Source organism: Triturus cristatus, chromosome 1_2 (assembly GCF_964204655.1).
Source record: "Triturus cristatus chromosome 1_2, aTriCri1.1, whole genome shotgun sequence".
NCBI classification, from domain to species: Eukaryota; Metazoa; Chordata; class Amphibia; order Caudata; family Salamandridae; genus Triturus; species Triturus cristatus.
Window position 1 is genome coordinate 53,236,229 of NC_140580.1, and position 23,129 is coordinate 53,259,357.

The following is a 23,129-nucleotide window of genomic DNA, read 5'->3' on the forward strand; positions in this document are numbered from 1 at the left end:
TAAAAATCCCAGTAAGATTGCAGAGGCAAGAAGATGTTATAAAAAAGCAATAAAGGACAGGAAAACTCAGTTAAGAAACAAGGCATGGGATGATTTGTCAGATGCTAGTGTTCAGAAAAATAGTAGCCAGTTCTGGAAGGTGATTAATAGTCCTCTTTTTGATGAACTGGAGAATACTAACAAAGAGTGTCTTATCCCGCCAGACAGATGGGTGGCTCACTTTAGTGGTCTTTACTCAGAGATTCAAGAACTCAATCCAGTAAATTACGCAGATAGCCTATTAGCCTCAAAAATCCTCTTCAAAGAGGAAGAAGTTCTGGAGGCCATTGAGTCAATGGCAAAAGGTAAAGCACCAGGACCGGATGGAGTTCCCGCAGATCTTTATAGGGCGGATCCAAGGTTTTGGGCAAAACTCTTAACTCACGTTTTTAATGCTGCATCTGAGGCCGGTCCTCCTAAGTCCTGGGGCAAAGCTGTTATTGTCCCGCTATTCAAAAAAGGTTCAAGAGAAGATCCGGCCTGTTACCGGCCTATCTCTCTCTTGGATTCTGCCATAAAAGTAATGGGTAAAGTTGTCCTTGCCCGTTTAACAGTTTGGTTTGAGGAGAAATCTATAATCTCTGACCTACAATACGGGTTTAGACAAGGAAAGGGCACTGTAGGTCAATGCCTTAATTTACATCTCATTATTGGGAAATACACGGTCGCCAAGCAGGGGGACCTCCATTTAGCTTTTATGGATCTGTCCACTGCTTTCGATCTTGTAAATCGGCAAAAATTATGGGCCTTATTAGTCGGCTTGGGGCTTGACCCAGTATTGATTTCTTTTTTGGCTGTCATTCATGAGGACACTACCGCAGTTGTCCGCTATAGTGAAGATGGGAGTCAGTCAGATGCTTGGCAGGTAAAACGTGGGGTTAGACAGGGGTGCATTCTTGCCCCCCTGCTTTTCTTGCTTTACATTAATAATTTGGGTGTGGTTCTAACCTCGGTTAGTAAAGATATTCCTAAACTCGGCTCAAAAATGATCCCTGCTCTACTATATGCTGATGACACTGTCTTGTTGGCAAGAACCGCGGGAGGTTTACAAGCTCTTTTAAATGGATTTTATGGCACTGGGAGGGCAAAAAGGGTTACATTTTTCTGTAATGGGCAGGAGTTAACTAAAGTGCAGACATTCCCATATTTGGGGATTATATTTGACGATAGAAGATCTTGGGTCATGCAACGTGCCCAGAAAAAGAATAACCTTGCTAGAGCTACAGGAGCGCTGTTGGGCTTTGCAAAACGTTTGGGGTGTAAACCGCTTCCTGCTCTTATGAAGATTTATAGAGCTAAGTGTATCCCCATGGCCCTATATGGTAGTGAGGTCTGGGGTTATAAGGCCTCACCTGACATCCAAACGGTAGAAAATGCTTTTTTCCGGAAATTGTTGTCTCTTCCCCCTTCTGCTCCAACTTTTAATATACACGAGGATTTGGGGGCGGGCTACCTTATTGATCAAATATCTGTGGCTCCGCTATTAGGTTGGCTTAGAGTTTGGGCGCAGCAGCCACCGAATCTAAACCAACAAATTATTCAAGACTGTTTGTCCCTAGATAAAGCTATGTCTATCCCATGGATTTGTCATATTAAAAACAACCTGGAGTCACTTGGCTGTCTTGATTTGTTTGACAGGCCTTGTGCGCTGAGTAAAGTGAAAATCAAGGCCATTAAGACCCAATTTTTGAATAGAGCGATGCTGCTGAGGGAAGGAGATGAATTGGGGAAGCCGGCAGTCAGGAGATTTGTCATGCTAAGTTTAGGTTGTGAGATCCAGCCTTACTTAAGCTATATTAACAAACCATTCCATCTGTTTTTGTTGATAAGGTTTAAATACGGTATGCTCCCCTGGCTTTTGGCTTACCCCAAAGGTTTTTTCAAAGAGGGAACTTTGGGGCCTTGTCCCTGTGACAACACTTCTGAACAAAATACGTTGCACATGGTATTTTTTTGTAAATTTTACTCTTCTCAGCGCAAAAAATATATTCTTCGGATTTTTAAGAATCATCAATTTGAGCAAGTGAGGCCTGCGTTGGCCTATTTACAAATGCTGGAGTCTCCTCTGATTTGTTTTGGGGTTGCTAGCTTCATCGTAGGTGCCATTAGGTGTAGAAATAGGGTTCAGCCCATTTAGTAATTCGCCTCATTTTTTAATGATTTTTTTAACTGTTGACGATGGATTGTTGAAGGAGAAATGATTTTATAGAGTTGTAAGTTGGTTGAATTAATTGAAAGACATACTTTTATTGTATTTATTGCCAAATTGTATAGTATTTATTGTGTTAAAAAATTATTTTCAATTGCATTTATCTGTACCATGAAATATTGTTCTGTGCTTTGATGGTTTTAAAATTTTAACCGAATAAAGTATACTTTGACTTTGACTTTGGCTTGTTTGGTGTTGATGGGGTCTTGCTGAAAAAATGTGGACATGATAGTGAGAAACAGATGAGGTGCTTTGGAGTGAAGTAACAATGTGGCATAAAGGTCAGATCTGCCGACAGGGGAACTGGAGAACCAGGTTTGAATCTCGGGCCGGCTGTCCAATTTGTGATTCTGGGCAAATCACTCATGCTTCCCCCTGCCTTCGACAATGAATGTGTAATTGTGTAATGTAACTGGTGAGCCCTTAAAGCGCTCCAATACCATTGGCTGGTGTTAGCACTATGACAAGATGGAGGATGGAACAAGCGCTCCAATACCATCGCATTGTGAAAAAAAATTAAACAAGTGCTGTTCGTGTTTTAACAACTTAAAAAAAAGGCATTTGTTTATGTACATGCGCCTGCATTTTATTGGTGTGTGTGTATGTGTACAAGGGAGACAACATGAAATACCAGTACTCCCATGGAGCGCTTGTAAACAAAGAAAAAAATAGCTCTGCAAACCTTGAGCAGTGTAAGGAGACATGTACTTGGTCTATGCGGTATGGGAGGGCCAAACATAGGAAGAGGGCATGATATGATGAATGGCATAAAATAAAATGAGAGAGATCCTGAAGTTTACCAATGGTAGGAGATGGGCGGCCTGTATGCCCACAGATAGAACACAACACGTCTCTTGAAGACAGTGCATTTGCTGTCTAGCCAAGACTTAAAAACAAGGAGGCGAATTAGCTCAAGATTGTATGCAACTCTAGGAAGACCCAGTGAAATGCTCGGGGTACAGGCACTGACTTTATCTTGCCTGCTGGAATGCCTTGTGAATGAGATTTGGATATCCGAGCCTGCTCAGGTATATTAGTCCCTGGAGCACTGCCTCGGATTATGATCTCTGACAATAAATGATGTGTTATGATGTTCTGTCATGGTGCTATGAGAAACGTATGATATTATGCAGTGACCTCGGGATGGGAAGTGACAAATACACAAAGGTAAGTCGAATTTCGATTGCCATGAACTGATGGCCACCTGCAGCATAACAGAGCTGTAATGGCTTCCTGTACGCTCTAGGGTGGAACGTAAAATGGAAAATAAATATAATATAATCTCTTTCATCCCATGAGCTCCTCATTGCTGTTAATCGGTCTTTCAGTGTGTCTCTAGCAGCTGGTGCTCGTGGGACTCATTCTCACTTCACCAATGGCATTAGTGTTTGAATGCTGAGAGGATTTAATGCTGCGAAGTCTGTTTTTGCCACTATGTCGTACAATTTGCCAAAACTTATGAGTGTTTGGCATATTTTGAAGACATTTAGCAAGAACCTGCCTGCAGAAACATATGGCCATCATAAAAGCTGCACATGCTCAGAGCCAATGGCCTAGCTTTAGTGTATCCCGGAAGTTTGTGCCCCTGTTTTGGTTTCCCTGCAATTTAATTGCTGCATTCTGTTTCTGATGCAGAGGTCATTTGGTCATTTGTAGAGCACAGCCTCCACTCTCTGGGTGAACCACAGCTGCAGCCCTCCTTTGTCCCTGTGATCCAGTGTTGCATCTTGAGTCCAATTTCGTTTTCGAACTCTTGACCACCCGTGCAGAACAAAGAAAGCAAAACAATGCAAAGATAAATATTTATGTGTGAACACTAGAGGACTGGGAATAGAAAATGGTTACTATGATGATATGGAGAGTCTGTGAGACTCAACCTCATTGACAACTAGGGGCCTGATTACAATCTTGGCGTACAGGGTTACTTCGTCACAAACGACGGATATCCTATTCGCCAATTTACAATTCAATTTTATCCTATGGAACTTGAAATATGGTGGATGGGATGTACATCACTTTTGTGACGGAGTTACCCATCTGCCAAGATCTAAATCTGGCCCTAAGTGTTCTCTATATCTTCCTTTATCGAGGATCTTCAGTCTCTCACTGAGTGATGGCTGCTATCTCCATTAGCATGACCTGTACACATGCAGATACATCTGTTTCATTATATTGTCCACTTCTCTTTTCCGATTGCTCATGATCTAGACCTCAGATGTCTATGTGATAGCTGGCTGTGATCAGAAATGGGGCTGTGAGGATCTTAGAATAGTGCTAATCACACAGACCACGACAATGTGAGCACCAGAACCTGTACTTTAAGCATTCCTGACCTTTTCATCAACATTAGTGGCATATTTGGACAGCAACCTGGTATATCTGGGCACATCCTGGGCATATTGGAGCAGTATCACTTGCAGGCTGGCAATTAAATAATCACATTATTATCAACGCATCCTTAATATTACTGGGGCCATACTGGAATATGTGAAAAAATATCTATCCATCTATCTATCTATCTATCTATCTATCTATCTATCTATCTATCTATCTATCTATCTATCTATCTATCTATCTATCTATCTATCTATCTATCTATCTATCTATCTATCTATCTATCTATCTATCTATCTATCTATCTATCTATCTATCTATCTATCTATCTATCTATCTATCTATCTATCTTTTTCGATGAGGCCATTTAATAAACACATTTTTGAGGGCATCAAGTAGTATAATAGGAGTACCCTTTTTTATACAGTCACATGCCTATTAGTAAAAGTGCAAATAGGGCACAGTCCTTTCTATTTCTACTAACTGCACATATTTGTCGAATATTCACATTTTATTCCCATTTTTGCTGTTTTGGGGCCAATTAATGAAGGCATGTAAGAGTATAAAATAGAGTACTGCAGGAGTATTAACCCCTTCGCCGCGGCAGGAATTCCGCCGCGGCGCTGGGGGGGTTTGGGGGCAGTTGCGGGTCCGCTGTGCTCGTGACGGAACCAGTCCGTCACGAGTCACGGGTGAGCTGTGCTCATGACGGAGTGGTTCCGTCATGCTGCGGCATGAGCACGGAAAGGGTTAACCCAATGATTTCAGAGAAGAAAACAACTCAGCTAGTTGTCGGGAGCCGTATTCAGTGTGATTGTCCTATTTTAACTCTCATAGAAATCTTTGCTCTCCGCTACAAACAAACAACGAACACTTAATGGAATTACACCAAACTTAGCATGAAATGAGAGTTTATTGAAGTAAGTGCATTTGTTTGACTTCTTGTAAATCTGTTCTACGGTATTAAAGAAAATAGCATTACACAACAAGTGTATGGTGGACTTGAAAAGGTTAAAAGTTACAGATAGCTGTACCCTTAGTCGAGGATATTTTTGTTCCTGTCGTCCTTTTCAGGACCACAAGCTCAAAGCTGGATCAGTGGACTGAAAGACTTTGATTGGGGGAAGTGGGAGCAGCAATGACCACTGACACCAGGTGTGTGTGGAAAAAGCTACTTTATTGAAACAGGTGCACATCACAAGAACAACATTGGCTTTTAGCCTTACAAAACTACAACCTCACTATACAAAGACAATATATAGAATACCCACGACATAATGGCTGGGAAAAGCGCAAACTCATTTGCCGCTCTAAACAACCCTGGGGAGGATACTTATTGTAGCACAGAGAATTTCCAACGGCAGTGGCCTCCTTTTTCGGATGTGCCACCCAGCTCCTCTGATCCAGTCCTCTAAAATCCTCTTACCTATATCGCTTGCTGACGAGGCATATCCCCAAAGAAGCTTGCCCATAAATACAAAGCCTACCTATTTTCCAGCAATCATCACTCTCAACTCTCATTTTCAAAGACATTATGAATTGAACTACCTCTTCAGTCCTATTCCAACCCTCTGGCCTCCTTCTGGCCCGCTCGCTGGGAATTCAAACCAGGCCTGGTCGTATGCTGTCCTTGTCGACATGGCTAAGGAACCTGCTACCAGCTGAATCATCCTTTCTCTCATATAGACCAGGGATCCTGCAGCATCTGTGTCCGGACTCTGTCCACTCCTGTGGCCAGCCCATGGAAGCTCTTCCACTGTGAACGAGACAAAGCAACAGCAGTGTCATTGTCCACGCCTGGCACGTGTCTGGCCCTAAAAATAATATCTAGGTGTAAGCATTTTAACACAAACTCTCAGAACTTTAACAGCTATGCATTTCTTGCTGACTGCCTATTCACCAACTGTACTACAAACATATTGCCAATTCAAGAAAGAACTCTTTTGTCATCCCACAGCACCAAGGCTAAAATCAAGGGAAAGAACTCCAGAAATGCAATGCTCTGGCCTCCCTTCTTCCAAACTCGGGGCCATTCCTCAGCATGCCAATGTGCTTGCCCAACAAGGCCAAAACCTGAACCCTTCGCTGCATCTGAAAATATTTGAGCATCTAAGTCAGTCATTACTGCTATGGAGATTCCATTATATGCCTGAAAGGAGGATCTCCACATCCAAGAGTCTTCTCTTATCCCTGCCGTGAGCCTGATATGATGATATGATGATGTGGCAAAGGCAACCCTGTGAGTGACATGCCTAACCTTCAACAGAATCTCCGCCCGAGTCTCACCACCCTCCAGGCACAGTTCAAATGGCCCTATAGGACCTGTATCTCTTTTACAGTGACATTTGAGTTGCTTAGCATGGCATTTAATAGCTGTAGCATTTTGTGCTTTTTCTCCTCAGTCAGCCGGCCTCCATCGCCCATGAGTCTATCTCAATTCCAAGGAAAGACAACACTGTGCTGGGACCACATGTTTTCTCGGGCACATCAATATCACGCATGAGCTCCTGGAAACAGTTCAGTACCCAATGGCAGGCTGTGGAACTGGGTTTTCCCCCAAAAAGAAATCATCCAAGTAGTACGTTATGAGATCAGTGCACCATGTGAATTTCCATTGCGGAATAGTACTGAAGCACTCAATAAGGGAACATGAAATCGAGCAGCCAATTGGCAGCATTTTATGCATGTACCACCTGCCTTTACTTGAATGACCAGTAAATAGAAGTTGGCAGGGTGTACTGGCAGCAAACATAAGGCCGACTTAATGTTGCTTTTGGCTGTAAGTGTCCCCTCTCTAACTCTCTCCACTAATGCTAGAGCTAGCTGCACTGAAGAATATGACACTTGCTCAGCCCGTATGTAGTCATTAACTGACTGACTTTCCGGTCAAGAAAGATAATTAATCTGCCAAACAGTCCTTGCTCCTTCTTAGGAACCACCCCGAAAAGAGACACAATGAGGTGTTCCATTGGTCAGTCCTTAAAAGGCCCAGCCATCCTGTCTTCCCGAATCTCCTTGAGCAGTTTTTCTCTAACGATATGTCTGTGCTCATTGACTGATTTCAAGTTGGTCAGCCGAGATAGAAATCCCACAAGAAACCGTTCAACAGTGGCACCGAATACTCGGTGCAATCGTAATGTGAAAGCTAGTATTCTAGTCTGCCCAGTTCAACAGGCATACAAGCCTTTTCCTGTAGTTCCTTGGCCCCCTCTCCCTGCCTTGTTGTTGTTTCCCTGTCCATGCTACTGTCCACCTGGCGCCCGTGTTGTTGTCCCCTAGTCGCCCCTTGCTGGCGCCGGTATCCTGCTGACCCAAAGGACCGGCCCCCAAAACAGTTAGCAAGGGGGATGAGGGCGTGGCTAGCTGCTGATCATGGCGGATCCAGCTTAGCAGTGCTCCGGAGCCCGGGAATTGTAATCCTGATATGCCATCGTGAGCTGCGATCCATTGAGCCACCGCCGCTATGCCACTGCTGTGGCATATTTAACATAAAGCTGTGGGCAGTTGGCGAAGCTGATACCGTCATTGCCGGGTGAATTACTCGAAGTGAGGCCTCCGTGTCAGTGAAGCCTTGTGTACCGGATGAGATCTGCCAGTGTGACGGTGCTGGAGGCCGCCCGTAGGAAGCTACGTTCCTGCAGTGAGAAGAGGAGCGTGCAACTGGTCCTAGCGCATTGCGGTTGGATATCTGGAGCTGGCAAGTTTGGATTGCCGGGAACACTGACGGCCGGGCCCGACGTGGGCGTTGGTATGCCGAGGACCTCGGAGACATCCGGACTGCCGGCCCTGCGCCTGAAGATAATGGAGACTGACGCATGCTCTTCTGGTGGTGTCTGCAGCCCCTTGTACAGAAGGAGGTAGGAGGGTATAAATGCATGAACCGGACTGCCCTGACGATCAGCTGCACCTACCTGGCAAGCTCCAGAGGAGCTGCGTGCGGTTTGCCTGGCCTGGAGCCCCGTTTGTCGCATTGAGCCTTTCTGTATTGGACCGGCTCTTGTGGGCCACAGGTAAGAGCAGGCACGGAGTGGGGTTAGCTGCTGACTCGTTGGCCCCTTCTACACGTGCACCACAGGGGAATCCAGAGCATGTCCCTGGAACCGGGCGGGTGTCAGAAAGTGCGCCGGCTGTGGGGAGCGAGCTGAGCGCTGCCCCAATCGGGCCTCTTCGCCTGGATCGTTCTCCCCCCACCTTCTCAATCCGGTCCTCAGTCTTCAATAGAGGGGCACACTAGTGGGCGCTTGGCTGTGGCCTGAGAAGTGACTGTTGCCCGCACTTGGCCCCGATGAGTTGCCGGCCGTCTGCCTGATGATGCGCTGACGGTCATGCACCCAGGTATGGCTGTCGCCTGAATCAGCTCAACATAGTGCTGGAGAGTGAGATGGGATGTGTGAAGAGTGAGACACTGACACCTGAGACCAGTGGAGAGGATTTGCAGACCGGTGCTCAGTCTACCGTTGATTGAGAGGTTGCCCATAACGAACTGCATCAAAACGCTGGGCATGCCGGGCACAGCCCCCAGACCGCACACGTAACCTTGGGCCTGGCAGACGTAGTTAGAGATCAGTGATCCCATCAAGCACGGTGACCAGAACTTCTTACAGGAGCCTTGATCGCATGCAGCAAAGAACTGGCCAACAGGGCTCAATAGCACCCTGGTAACCCGAACTGCTATCATTGGAGTGAGTGCACGCGGGCCTTACAACGCTTCAGCCTAACTCTCTCCACTAATGCTAGAGCTAGCTGCACTGAAGAATATGACACTTGCTCAGCCCGTATGTAGTCATTAACTGACTGACTTTCCGGACAAGAAAGATAATTAATCTGCTAAACAGTCCTTGCTCCTTCTTAGGAACCACCCCGAAAGGAGACACAATGAGGTGTTCCATTGGTCAGTCCTTAAAAGGCCCAGCCATCCTGTCTTCCCGAATCTCCTTGAGCAGTTTTTCTCTAACGATATGTCTGTGCTCATTGACTGATTTCAAGTTGGTCAGCCGAGATAGAAATCCCACAAGAAACCGTTCAACAGTGGCACCGAATACTCGGTGCAATCGTAATGTGAAAGCTAGTATTCTAGTCTGCCCAGTTCAATAGGCATACAAGCCTTTTCCTGTAGTTCCTTGGCCCCCTCTCCCTGCCTTGTTGTTGTTTCCCTGTCCATGCTACTGTCCACCTGGCGCCCGTGTTGTTGTCCCCTAGTCGCCCCTTGCTGGCGCCGGTATCCTGCTGACCCAAAGGACCGGCCCCCAAAACAGTTAGCAAGGGGGATGAAGGCGTGGCTAGCTGCTGATCATGGCAGATCCAGCTTAGCAGTGCTCCGGAGCCCGGGAATTGTAATCCTGATATGCCATCGTGAGCTGCGATCCATTGAGCCACCGCCGCTATGCCACTGCTGTGGCATATTTAACATAAAGCTGTGGGCAGTTGGCGAAGCTGATACCGTCATTGCCGGGTGAATTACCCGAAGTGAGGCCTCCGTGTCAGTGAGGCCTTGTGTACCGGATGAGATCTGCCAGTGTGACGGTGCTGGAGGCCGCCCGTAGGAAGCTGCGTTCCTGCAGTGAGTAGAGGAGCGTGCAACTGGTCCTAGCGCATTGCGGTTGGATATCTGGAGCTGGCAAGTTCGGATTGCCGGGAACACTGACGGCCGGGCCCTGACGTGGGCGTTGGTATGCCGAGGACCTCGGAGACATCCGGACTGCCGGCCCTGCGCCTGAAGATAGTGGAGACTGGCGCATGCTCTTCTGGTGGTGTCTGCAGCCCCTTGTACAGAAGGAGGTAGGAGGGTATAAATGCATGAACCGGACTGCCCTGACGATCAGCTGCACCTACCTGGCAAGCTCCAGAGGAGCTGCGTGCGGTTTGCCTGGCCTGGAGCCCCGCTTGTCGCCTTGAGCCTTTCTGTATTGGACCGGCTCTTGTGGGCCACAGGTAAGAGCAGGCACGGAGTGGGGTTAGCTGCTGATTCGTTGGCCCCTTCTACACGTGCACCACAGCACGGAACCGGGCGGGTGTCAGAAAGTGCACCGGCTGTGGGGAGCGAGCTGAGCGCTGCCCCAATCGGGCCTCTTCGCCTGGATCGTTCTCCCCCCACCTTCTCAATCCGGTCCTCAGTCTTCAATAGAGGGGCACACTAGTGGGCGCTTGGCTGTGGCCTGAGAAGTGACTGTTGCCCGCACTTGGCCCCGATGAGTTGCCGGCCGCCTGCCTGAAGATGCGCTGACGGTCATGCACCCAGGTATGGCTGTCGCCTGAATCAGCTCAACATAGTGCTAGAGAGCGAGATGGGATGTGTGAAGAGTGAGACACTGACACCTGAGACCAGTGGAGAGGATTTGCAGACCGGTGCTCAGCCTACCGTTGATTGAGAGGTTGCCCATAACGAACTGCATCAAAAGGCTGGGCATGCCGGGCACAGCCCCCAGACCGCACACGTAACCTTGGGCCTGGCAGACGTAGTTAGAGATCAGTGATCCCATCAAGCACGGTGACCAGAACTTCTTACAGGAGCCTTGATCGCATGCAGCAAAGAACTGGCCAACAGGGCTCAATAGCACCCTGGTAACCCGAACTGCTATCATTGGAGTGAGTGCACGCGGGCCCTACAACGCTTCAGCCGGCGGTCCAACCGTCATCTCCGTGCTACTACCAGCAATGGAGGTGAGGATTGTCACAGGCAATGGGGCGGCCCAAAGGGAAAGTACCGGAGACAGCCTCCACCACTGCGCAGCACACGGACGACCCAGACAATCCTACGCGCCCACCTTCACCCAACTCCATCCCGCCTATAAATATGGAAGCTCCTCAAGATAAATTGGACCTAATACTTCAAGAGGTCAGGGAATCCCGAAAGGCCATCGGGCAACAAATTGGATCCCTCACGGCAGGTTTCACGTTGCTCAAGTCTGACCATGCCAAACTAGCAAACAGTGATATCCCAAAGCCAAACTTTGAACGAGATAAGGAACATGCATCACAAATACAACAATTGCAGCGTCAATGGACTACAGGACAGAATCGAAGATGCGGAAGGCAGAAATCGCTGAAAATATGTGCGCGTCATCAGGCTCCCGGAGCACTGTGAGGGCCCCATCGCAGCCAGCTTTATGGAGCAATGGTTCCGCAAATACATAGCCCCGGATGGTCTATCAACCTTCTTTTGCTTGGAGAGAGCACACCAAATCCCTACTGGCAGACCAACAGTGGGAATGCCACCGCAAGCCATTGATAGCCAGGATATTAAATTATAGGGATCGTGATGTACTACTCCAGAAAGCACGTGAGCGATAGCAGATTCAGTTTCAAAACCACCGGATATCGTTGTATCCTGACTACACCTTAATGGTCCAGCGCCAAAGGGCCTAATTTCAAACAGTCAAAAAGAAACTGCGTTCCTTGAATCTCAAATATGCACTTTTGCTCCCTGCTTGCCTAAAACTCATCCACGAGCAAAAAACGTACTTCTTCGACAGCCCGGAGGAGGTGGAAGAATGGCTAGAGATCTTGGACCCAGTCTCGAACTCCGGTACCACATCCCAAAGCCGGCCCAGCAGCCCAAAGCGAACACAGTAATATAGATCGTGCCATAATGTTAAAAAAGTGCATAAATCGCAATCGCAATCTCTCAGCCCTACATATAAGCATGCCCAGCACAGCAGAAAAGAGGTGCTGGCCACTGCGAACACCCTCAGAGAAGATAACCTCTGAATGGCCACTGATTCATCAGAGGAAAGTACTGTTCACTCCGATTCTGAACAAAGCCTAACGTTGTTCCCCACGGTAACACCTCAGACAGCGGACGATTTGTTGGGAGAGTGCAGCCTGGGAAGGCGGCTTTGTCAGACACAAGGACAAATCAGCGGCAGGTGCTCAACGTACAGTTTCATGGACCAATATATCCTTTTTCTATGTGGCTATGATGGTAACTGTTAATATGATTTCAATTATATATTTCCCGCGTTCTGTTGAGCCTGCGGAGCTCGTGCATGTGAGTGAACAAACATGGATGGGGGCAGCGACTACCCTCTAACAGCATATGCACTGTATAGATGTAACAGTATTTGCACAGTTTTGTTTTCAGTTTGGTTCAGCCTAGTTCAATGGCTGAGCCTTGCATTAAAAGTTCGAAGGGAGTTTAGGGGTTCCGGCCCACAGTGGTTAATGAGTTCTGCATTGATTAGCTCAGCAGCTATATTATAGTCGCACCTACACACCATCATTGATCAAACATGCTTGATCAATATAACTTAATCACTTGGAATGTGCGGGGGCTTTGATCAGTGCAAAAGCGACACAGGGTGCATACACAACTACTTAGACGCAAGGCACAGATAGTGTTCCTGCAAGAATCACATCTCAAAACAAGTCGGAAGCAGGAAAAGTTCACAAGAAATGGAAGGGGCAGGCATTCTCTACTAATTACTCAGCCTTTGCAAGGGGGGGGGTGACTATTTGGATTAGGCATGGGGTTCCATTTGTAGAGCTTGAGAGATGTGTTGACGAACAAGGTAGATACATACTATTGAGTGGGACCCTGGATGGCTCGCCAGTGGTGCTAGGTAACATTTATGCCCCAAACTTTGACCAAGACAAATTCTTCTGGGGATTGAACACGGTATTGGCAGGTTGGGAGATACACCCATGGATATTGGGTGGTGACTGTAACGCGGTCATGGATATATCGTTGGACAGATCGCATCCCTCTCTGAATGGAACGGGAACTGTTAAACAAGCGAAAGCCCTCTGCAACTGGGTTGACGGATGGGCACTGGGAGACATATGGGGAATGAAGAACTTAGTAAGCAAGGAATATTCCTTTTACTCCCCAGTCCATCAGTTACACACACGCATTGATAGAATGCTATGTTACCTCAAAATCGCAACACAAATGACCCAGGCTACATACTTAGCAAAGTCCTTCTCAGATAACAACCCCTTGGAGATCTCAATCACATGGGGCAGAATTCCCACCCCAGTCCCTACATGGAATCTGTGGCCCCAGATGCTAGAAGACACCCCCTTTTGAAACACATTATCCACAGCGGTTACAAACTATTTTGTAGAAAATGGGAACACTGCCTCTTTGGTTCTAATTGAATGGGATATGCTCAAGGTAGTCATAAGGAGCACAGCGATTAGCGTCACGGTAGGAGCCAGGCAAGAAGTACACCAGAACCTAGCCCAAATAGAAAATAAAATGAGCGTGCTAGAATAGGAAGCGGTGAGCAACCCAGCTAAACAGGTTCCCTTGCAGGAAGTGTGCATAAAACATGCCTAATTGCTGGAAACTCTAAAGGTTATCGATCACAGGGCATGCTCCAAGTTGAAGCATACTGATGCTGATAATTCCGGGACACTGCTAGCTAAAATACTGATGGACGACCCACCACCTCAAGCGATTTGCAGCGTCACTATATCAGGGAGAGGAACAGCTCACTCTCAGCGGGACATAAATGAAGCTTTCTGCACATACTATAGCACCTTGTATAGTGACCCCCTATTAACCGCTTCAGTGCCCATGACGAGATGGTCTCGTCATGGAGCGCGGTTGCGCTGTGCCCATGACGAGACTATCTCGTCATGAACCCCGCCCGCTAATGCAACGCCCGGCACAGGGCGGGGAAAGGGCGTGGCACTGAAGGGGTTAACAGACACCCCACTTATAGAGATGTTTCCAGAGGGTCTGCCCTATAAATAGCTCACTACTGACGCACAAAAAAGCATAATAGGCCCTGTTACAAAAGCCAAAATTAGAGCGGCCATAAAAGGGCTCCCGCAAAACAAAGCGCTGGACCTGGATGGCTTGCCGGTTGATGTTTTTGATGCATACTCTGAGGCCTAAGTCCCCAAACTGGAGGAGCTATACAAAAGGTTTCTAGAGTTGGGGCATCCCCCTCGCACCACCATGCAGGCACTAGTGGTCTCACTCCCCAAGCCAGGTAGAGACATGACAGATCTAACGGGCTACTTCCCATTGTCGCTCTTGGCAATGGAATATAAAATTTTAAGTAAGATCCTAGCAAGTGGGCTTTTCCCCCACCTAAATAAGCAAATACATGGAGACCAATGTGGATTCCTACCGGCTTGAAGCACGTTGTTAAATATCAGACAGCTACACCACATCATGACCAGTACCCCTGAAGTTTATGTGAATGCTGGCTGCATAAACGGTAGACCTGCGGCAAGCGTTTACACCATCACATGGGAATATATGTTTAAGGCAATTGGGAAGTTTGGGTTGCCTCCTGAATATCTTCAGTGGATTCGGTTGCTTTACACGACCCCTACTGCAAAAGCACGCACTGGCAGCCACATATCGCAAGAATACTCAGTACACAGAGGCCCGAGGAAGGGATGTCCCCTATCCCCGCTAATATTCATGCTTGTGCTAGAGCCGTTAGTGCTTAGTCTGCGTCAGGAGGCTGGTTGGCTGGAGATTCAAATAGATACTACAACGCACTTGATATCAGCCTATGCAGATGACATAATTGTTGTTAGACCTGGCACCTTGGCGTGGGTCTCCCTTTCATTTTTTGCTGTTGCCTTGTGTGTTTTTGCTGGTTATAGATGCTTTGGGCACTGTGCCACTGCTATCCAGTGCCACAGTGCAAGTGCTCCCTGTTGTAAATTGATGTATGGATTAGTGATTCCATGATTGGCTGGTTTGGTTTACCTGTCAGACCCTAGTACGGTGCACCAGGAGTGCCCAGGGCTGGTAATTCAAATGCTGCTAGTGGGCTTGCAGCATTGGTTGTGCCACCCACAGAAGCAGCCAGTTAAAGTGTGTCTAAGACTTGCCATTGCAGAGCTTGTGTGCAGTCTGGTACTGCCATGCTGAATGGGCAAGTGCACCCATGTGCCAGTCTCTAAACCTTCCCTTTTCTTCATATCAGACACCCCTATGGTAGGCCCAAGGGCAGGGTGCATTGTAAGTATAGGGTAGGACAGGCCCTGGTGTGTGTGGCATGTCCTAGTAGTGAATTACAGTCATTTTCGTTTTTCACTATTGCAAGGCTACCTGTTCCCCATAGGCCAGAATGGGCAGTTTGATTATTACATCTTATAATCCTAACTGACTCAGGGAACATGGTAGAAATTCGAGTTTAGTACGCCTGAACTCAGAATGATAAAATGCATCTTTTAATGGTTTTAACATTCTGTGTTTGAAAATACCACTTTTAGAAAGTAGGTATTTTCTTGTCTAACCATCCAAGCCTGCCTCTGCTAGGTTGTGTATTCCTTGTCTGGAGTTTGAGTGACAGGGGCTGAGGGATTCCAGGAGACAGGGTGAGTCAGCACAGGGCTGAATAGAGAGATCTGCATCTAGATGGTTGGGAGGAGTTGCACCTGGGACCTGAATAGGGCTGTGCCTTTCCTCCACAATGCTGGCTCCACCTCCTGTGGTGCGTCTGGTGTCTCTGCCCTGCACTTTGAAAGGAAAGAAGGAGTCATGTAAACAAAGTGATCCAGGTCTGACCAGAACTGGTTTGGACTAGGGAAAGGCCTCTCTGCCTTCAGAGGACAAAGAGAAACTGTGTATAAAAAGGGGAACCCAGACCCCAGAACTTTAGATCACTTTGGGAAACAAGAAGAAACCTTTGCTGAGGAGAGTAACCAGAGAGACTGAGGAGAGACTATCCCTAAGCTTGAGGGATTGGCCTGCAGTGGTTGCCTGGCTGTCAAAGAGAGGAGGAAGGAACTTTGTGTATACTTTATTCAACTTGTGAAGGATCTCCAAGGGCTTGAGAAAAGAGCTTGCCTCCTGCTGAAGTCTCAGGGACAACAGATTTCACCAACCAGCTCCCCAAGAGCTCTTTGGAAGTGCCTGCTATTTTGCGAGGCTTTCTGAGGGACTGCGTGTCACAAGGAGCTGGAAGCGCGGCTCACATGCAAGAAGCGTGTCGCCGCACTGCCGCTGTCGCTTAACAACGAGAAAGCGCCTTGCATCGCCGGAGAAGAGGATTGACGTTGCAGCAGACGCCGCCGCATCACCAGGAAGGGTGTCGCAGGGCCTGTCGCGGGCCAGAAAAAACATTGAATCATCGCAGGGTCCCCGAAGCGCCTCGCTTTGCCGGAGAAGAGAATCGATGTCGCAGCAGACGCCGTCGCATCACCGGGATGCGTGTCACAGGGTCTGTCACGGCTCGCATCGTTGCCGAAGCACCTCGCATCGCCGGAGAATAGGATCGACATCACATCAGATGCCGCTGTGTCACCAAGAAGGGTGTCACAGGGCCTGTCACGGCTCGCATCGTTGCCGAAGCGCCTCGCATCACCAGAGAAGAGGATCGACGTCGCATCAGATGCCGCCGCATCACCGAGAAGCGTGTTGCAGGGCCGCATCGTGTCACATCAAGAAAAGACGCCATCTTTGTTTCATTGCACTGGATGTTCTTCGCATCACGGCATTGCGTGCCGCATCGCCACGGAAGTGCAGTAAGAAACCGACGCATAACCTCCCCTTTTAGGAGTGTACCCCTTTCCCCTGACTAGATGCAAGGGCCCCTACTTGGTCAAAGGTACCTACCTCTGCCAACTAGAGACCCAGAAATCTAACAATTGTCTACACCGGTATACCGGAGCCCCTCCTTAGCATTGTTTTCAGTATCGAACGTGTATCGGGCTAGCCATAAATGAAGGCAAATCAAATGCCTTCTTCTTTCATGAAGGAGTCCGCCCAGAAATGCTTGGCTTCGGCTAATATGTTATACCGGTGGTACACCACATGTTTAAATACCTAGGCATACATGTATACAGGTACCAGGCAGATGTGCTTGATGGTAACCTCACAAGAGCAGTAGGGGCTACTCGGTCTAAAGTAGCGTTCTGGCCATCATTGCCTTTATCGACAATGGGTCGGGTGGACATATCTAAAATGGTCGTCCTCCCCCGCCTATTATATTACTTTGCCAATTTGTCAATACTAGTCCCACCATCCATCTTCCGTATGCTGAACACCATACTCCTCGACCTGATCTGGGGGTCCGGAGGGCAAAGGGTGAGCCTTAAACAACTGCAATTGGAACCGCATAAAGGGGGATTGGGAGCACCAGACTTCAGAGTGTACTACTATGCGAGCCAGTTACAGTGGCTATCCTATTGGACCACTGGCAGAAAACCTGCAGGAGCTACGATACACAATGCAGGACATTAACCGGGGGACACTGCACACACTATGGCTGCCAAAGATCAAACCCCCCCGAATGCACCCCCCTTACAGAGAATAGCGTTGCAATGCTGGAAAAAAGCGCTGCAAGATACATCCTGCATCCTCACCTACGCTGAAAATGTCCCACTACTGGGGATACCAATACCTGGTGGGACACTCACGAAGTGCAGGCTACAGGCCTGGGCTGATGTAGGAATCGATACGGTAGGAGCACTGTTTAACCATGAAACTCTTCTAGATCATGACAATTTTGTGCGTGTGATGGGGCGCCAAACCACTTGTATCTGACACATGCCATGGTGCTGCACTATGTAAGGAAGTGTTGGGCCCCCCATCGAATGGAACCTCCATCACATGAGTTAGTTCGCTCATTGTATTACAGGGGTGAGGGGCGACATCTCATAAAATGGTTATATTTTGGTATCCGTGCCCATGCAGCAGTGCCCCTTACTGACCTGAGAACCAAATGGTCGGACAAGGAATGGGCCATTATTCTAGAACACCCTACACGAGTGACCCGAAATGCAAAGTTTAAATTTATACAATGTATGGTTCTTCACAGGTCCTATCTAACACCACGCCGTCTACAACGGATATTCCCAAACACACAACATTGCTATCCTCGTTGTAAGATGAATGAGGCGGATCTACTCCACATGTTATGGGCATGCCCACGTCTTAGAGGATTTTGGGAAGAGGTGCGCAGCGTTATAGCGGCAACCACACACTTACAAGTGGCAGACACTATTGAAGAGTGCATATTAGGGCTACAAAAACGCACAGGCTCTCAGAAAGTCCAACTTTGATTTTTAGACCTCGCTTTTATAATAGCAAAACGGTCCTTAACTATGAGATGGAAGTCAACAAGACCCCTATGTTGCACACTTGGCACAGTGAGGTAGTATGATGGAGTGGTGCCGAAAGTGCAACTATAAGGCGGGAGGAGGCCCAGGGGCTGCGCAGACACCCGATATCTCTGGAATCGGACATTATGCTTGAGAGCTTTAACCCCTTCGCTGCTGCGGACATTCCGCTGCAGCGCTGGGGGGGCAGGGGGCAGCGCGGTGGGCCTGTGCTCATGACGGAGCCGCTCCGTCATGAGCCACGGTTGAGCTGTGCTCATGACGGAACGGTTCCGTCATGACTCCGCCCATTTGCGTCATGACACGCCAACGGGCGTGTCATGACGGAACCGTTCCGTCATGAGCACACGGCAACCGTGGCTCATGACAGAACGGTTCCGTCATGAGCGGGGAAGGGGTTAAAGCCATAGACCCCAATCCTCAATCTGACACCCCAGCTACACAGTAAAAGTAAGTCTAGCTGCAGCACCCTGGGCTACAACAGAGTGAATAGACACTACATGCCCGCACAGTTTAGAGTATAATGCAAGTTGGTTTAGGAACCATCTTACGATCTGACAGTAGCCACGTTGGGCTAGAGCGAGGGAGGGGAGAGGGTGGGGGGAAGGGTAGTTGTTTTTAGTTGCTAATCTCATTATTAATGTGGAGGATTATGTATTTAAGCAATGTGTTGTATGGAAGTATGAAAAAATCATAATGTGATTCACTCACAGAGTGGCAAAGTACTGCACACTTCTCAAAGCTGTTTAATGTAAACCAGCAGGAAACATAGATGAAGAATGTTTGTAACCAATACATGCGACATTGTAAAAAGCAATACAATTTTTTTTTTTTTTAAACAGTTAGCAAGGGTGTGTCTGCTGGCACAATTTTAACATTTGTGCCGGAATTTACAGAATTCTCTTCTTCAGAGTCCCTTATTATAGACCCAGGATGCTTCAAAGTGGCTAGTCTGTCCCTTGTTTGCAGCCCGCATCCCCCCCGGTTGGGGCAGCACTGATATGCCGGTATACAATGGCGCTAAAAATAGTCTTGCCAAGCTTGCCCAGCCTATCGTGTGCTGCCACGAATCCGTGTCGAGTTTGCCCCAATGAGCCTCCAGATCAACCACCATGCGAGCCGGGAACTCCTCATCATACTGCGCCCAAGCATAGCCTCAGTAATTTAGCTGGGCTTTCCTAATGACATCCATATATTTAAAGAGGGCGATGGACTGCTCAGGGTACTTTTCGCAGTACACACTTGTGTAGATAAGGAAAGCTGCCGTCAATTTTTCTATTGTCACCGGCACCTTCAGCCGTTTGGACAGCTCTAATTCCTCTTCCTTGGAACCCTCCTTAGACCGAAGCTCTCTGTGCAATATTTTTAACATTTTGAAGTACTCAACTTTCCAAATCCTTTCTTTGGTTGCCTTTATGAGATGAGCCCTTAAGGTTTTGAAGGTTCCCATGTAAGGAAGCTTTTTGAAGTTAATGTCCCTGCTCTCTAACTTCCATGCTTTTTCAACCTCTGTTGACCTGTCCCTAGCTTTCTCCCCCCCGAGCTCCGAGTCTGTGCTTTTGTTCCCTACTGAGTTAGTGGACGCAGACGACTGGCTCATCCCTGGTACCCTGTGCCTGTTACCTCTTGTTTGCCCGTGTCTGTCCTGCAAGTATACCTCTTGAAGCTGAATCCTCTTTGTCTGTGCCAACGCCAGTATTTTTCACATATTAACCTATTCAGGGTCTGGTCTCCCCACACTCCTGAGGCACCTTCTCTTCAACACCCACAAACACCATACAAGAGGGATCTAACCCGCTCCTCTTTATCTCACCTTCCCGCCAAGACTGGTGCCCGCCGCTTTGCCATTCTTTCCTGCTGCCAGGTTCCAGCTTGAACTGCATGTTGCTGCCGAACACCTGTGTCCTATAAAACACTAGCGGCATAACGGTTAGAAGAGACCCCCCTCACTCTCTTGCCATTAAATGGATTACTCGGTCTGAACCCAATCCTCGTCCCTCAATTCCCCCTCTTCCAAACTCTCTACATCATAGTCAAGGGCACAGCACTCACCCTCTTCCTCTCGAGCCCTGCCACCCGCCCGACTAAGCAGTCTTGTGTCTAAATGTTCTGTTGTGTCAGAGACCAACTTATGTGGGGGGGCGTAACTCCCCCTCCCACCTCTCTACTGATGCAGGACATACTGTCCTCTGGGATCGCACTGGAGGTTGCTCTAAAATCTTCCACATGTTGCACCACTAAGGCCACACCAGACCTTCTTGTGGCAGTTATCTTGAGGTCCCTCACTGCTGTTCAGATAGCCATGAGCCATACCAGGCTCTCCAGTCAGGCCCTCCGAATTCAGCCTCAACCTGTAGGAAAGAAGAGCAGAGGCCCGGTGTGCTGGTAAAACCACTAGACCACTGCACTATTCTAGCTGCTCATTTATCTAATCCCTCCACTAACTCCCTCTTCCTAAGAGCCATGCCCCACACCCCCAACACTTGGCGGCTGAGGGTGCCAAACCCCCTTCTGACCTGCTTCTCTGCTTGTCCCCTGAACTTACCTGTCCTCCCCTACCATATACCTTCACTGTCAGCTTGACCACCCAGCCTGCAGTGCTTCCCCCCCACCCCCCAGTATGGAAATGCATGACCCCCCTCCTCCCTTGTACCATCCCCTCCTTCGCCACTCCAGTCTAGGCCTGTCACTGCTACTTCCTGAGAGAGGCCTTACCATGCAAGCCCTCCCCTCGCTCTCTGCATAAGAAAAATGGGCACCCTCTGCTACTGAAGTATGTCCCAAGATTTCTCTCCCTTCCCCTCCTCTACAGCCTTTTAGTCTCTCACCCCTTGAGGCACCCTCCCCAACCAACTCTCACTACTCCAGTCAATGGGACACCATTTCTTATAAAGCTCCCTGCTAGTGCCTGCTCCCTGTTCCCCTGGTGTAAAGGCCTCATCTTCTGCTGTTGCCTGCCCATAACCTCCCTGAAATCTATCATATCTGCCTGTCCAGTGGCAACACCCTGCTCTGGCCTGGGCATAGCCTTCTCATTCTCCAACACTCGGCGGGGTACTCCCACAGCTCCTCAACATGCCCACCAGGCATGAGGGGCTAATTTCCTGTATGCCTGCCGCTATCCCACTCTCCGGGGCCATTCTCAAAACTTAAGAGAAGCTTCTTGTGCTCACCTGATTCTCTGGGGTCCAGTGCGGCGATAAGCACACCGCGATCCCTCCTGCTGCCTTCCGGGCAGGGCGACCGTAGAGCTGTGGCGCCCCTCCACTAAATAAGCATTCTGATATCTGTTTTGAGGTAACGCCCCTCATCAGCCAAGCTAGATTGAATCCAGTGGCAAAGTGAGCAAGGCACCTACATCTGGGCATACCCTGCCAACTTAGGGCGAACAAAGCAAACACAAGGAGATGATGGATGGAGAGCTGAAACTTTTCAGACACTCACCCCAAGTTGGACGGGTACTCCCAGAAGTGGGTCCCTTAGTCATTTTGCCACTGGATTTAAGCTAGCCTGGCTGATGAGGGGTCTTACCACGAAATCTGTCCCAGGATGCTTGTTTCTGGTCCAGGGAAGACATGGCTTGGCAGTTCGGGCTGGACTGTTCACATGAGGAACAGGGTCAAGACTGATTTGCATATGGCTGGGTCTGAAATGGGGTGGTGAAGTGAGCTAAAGAGCGATGATGGATTCAACTCAGATCTGTGACTGAGGGTGTGACTGTCTAAAAAGTTTTAGCGCTCCGTCCATCATCTCCTTGTGTTTGCAGGGGTTCTGTGAAATAGCAAAATAATTTTAATAACAGTAATAATATTGATGACAAGAATAATAATGATAATAATAAGAATAAGAATACGAATATTTCTATTACGGTCTTTCTGTCATGGCTTCTACCAGCAGATGGGAGGTTAGATGAGTGGGGGCAGTGCAGTTATGATATGCGACAGGGAAGCATGTGCTTGCTAGACCACTGGGAATGACACTGCACTCTGCCGAGTTGTTTCTGCAGAGTTGTTTCCTTATGTATTAGTCTTTTGCAGATTCAGTGCCAAGATAATAGTCTCGATTATGTGTAAGGGAGAGCGAGAAGACCACATGGCTTTATGTGTTAATTTCGGTCCTATCCTCCTATGTGTTTCTGAATGCATTTTATTTAGATGCAATTTTAGAGATTGTTAATATATTTGAATACACTGCATGTGGAAAAACGACCAATTGTGCTGTATAGTTAAACTGCATACATAAATAGTGAAACAGCTGTTACAAGCTGAGAATTTACCACTTGTAGATGAGGAAGCAATCCCTAAATTTTCCTCCTGACCTACAAAATGTAAACTTACTGGGCAAATGCAATCAAACCTTGCAGGCTTCACACACACGCAATTATAATTTAAACAAAAAAAACCTTTTTAACATACATTTCAAAAACACTCACAAACAGCATTCAATAATAACAGATATGTGACTTCAGTTAGCCACCGCCTGCATAAAAGCAGGCAGCATCTATAGTCACACTGCA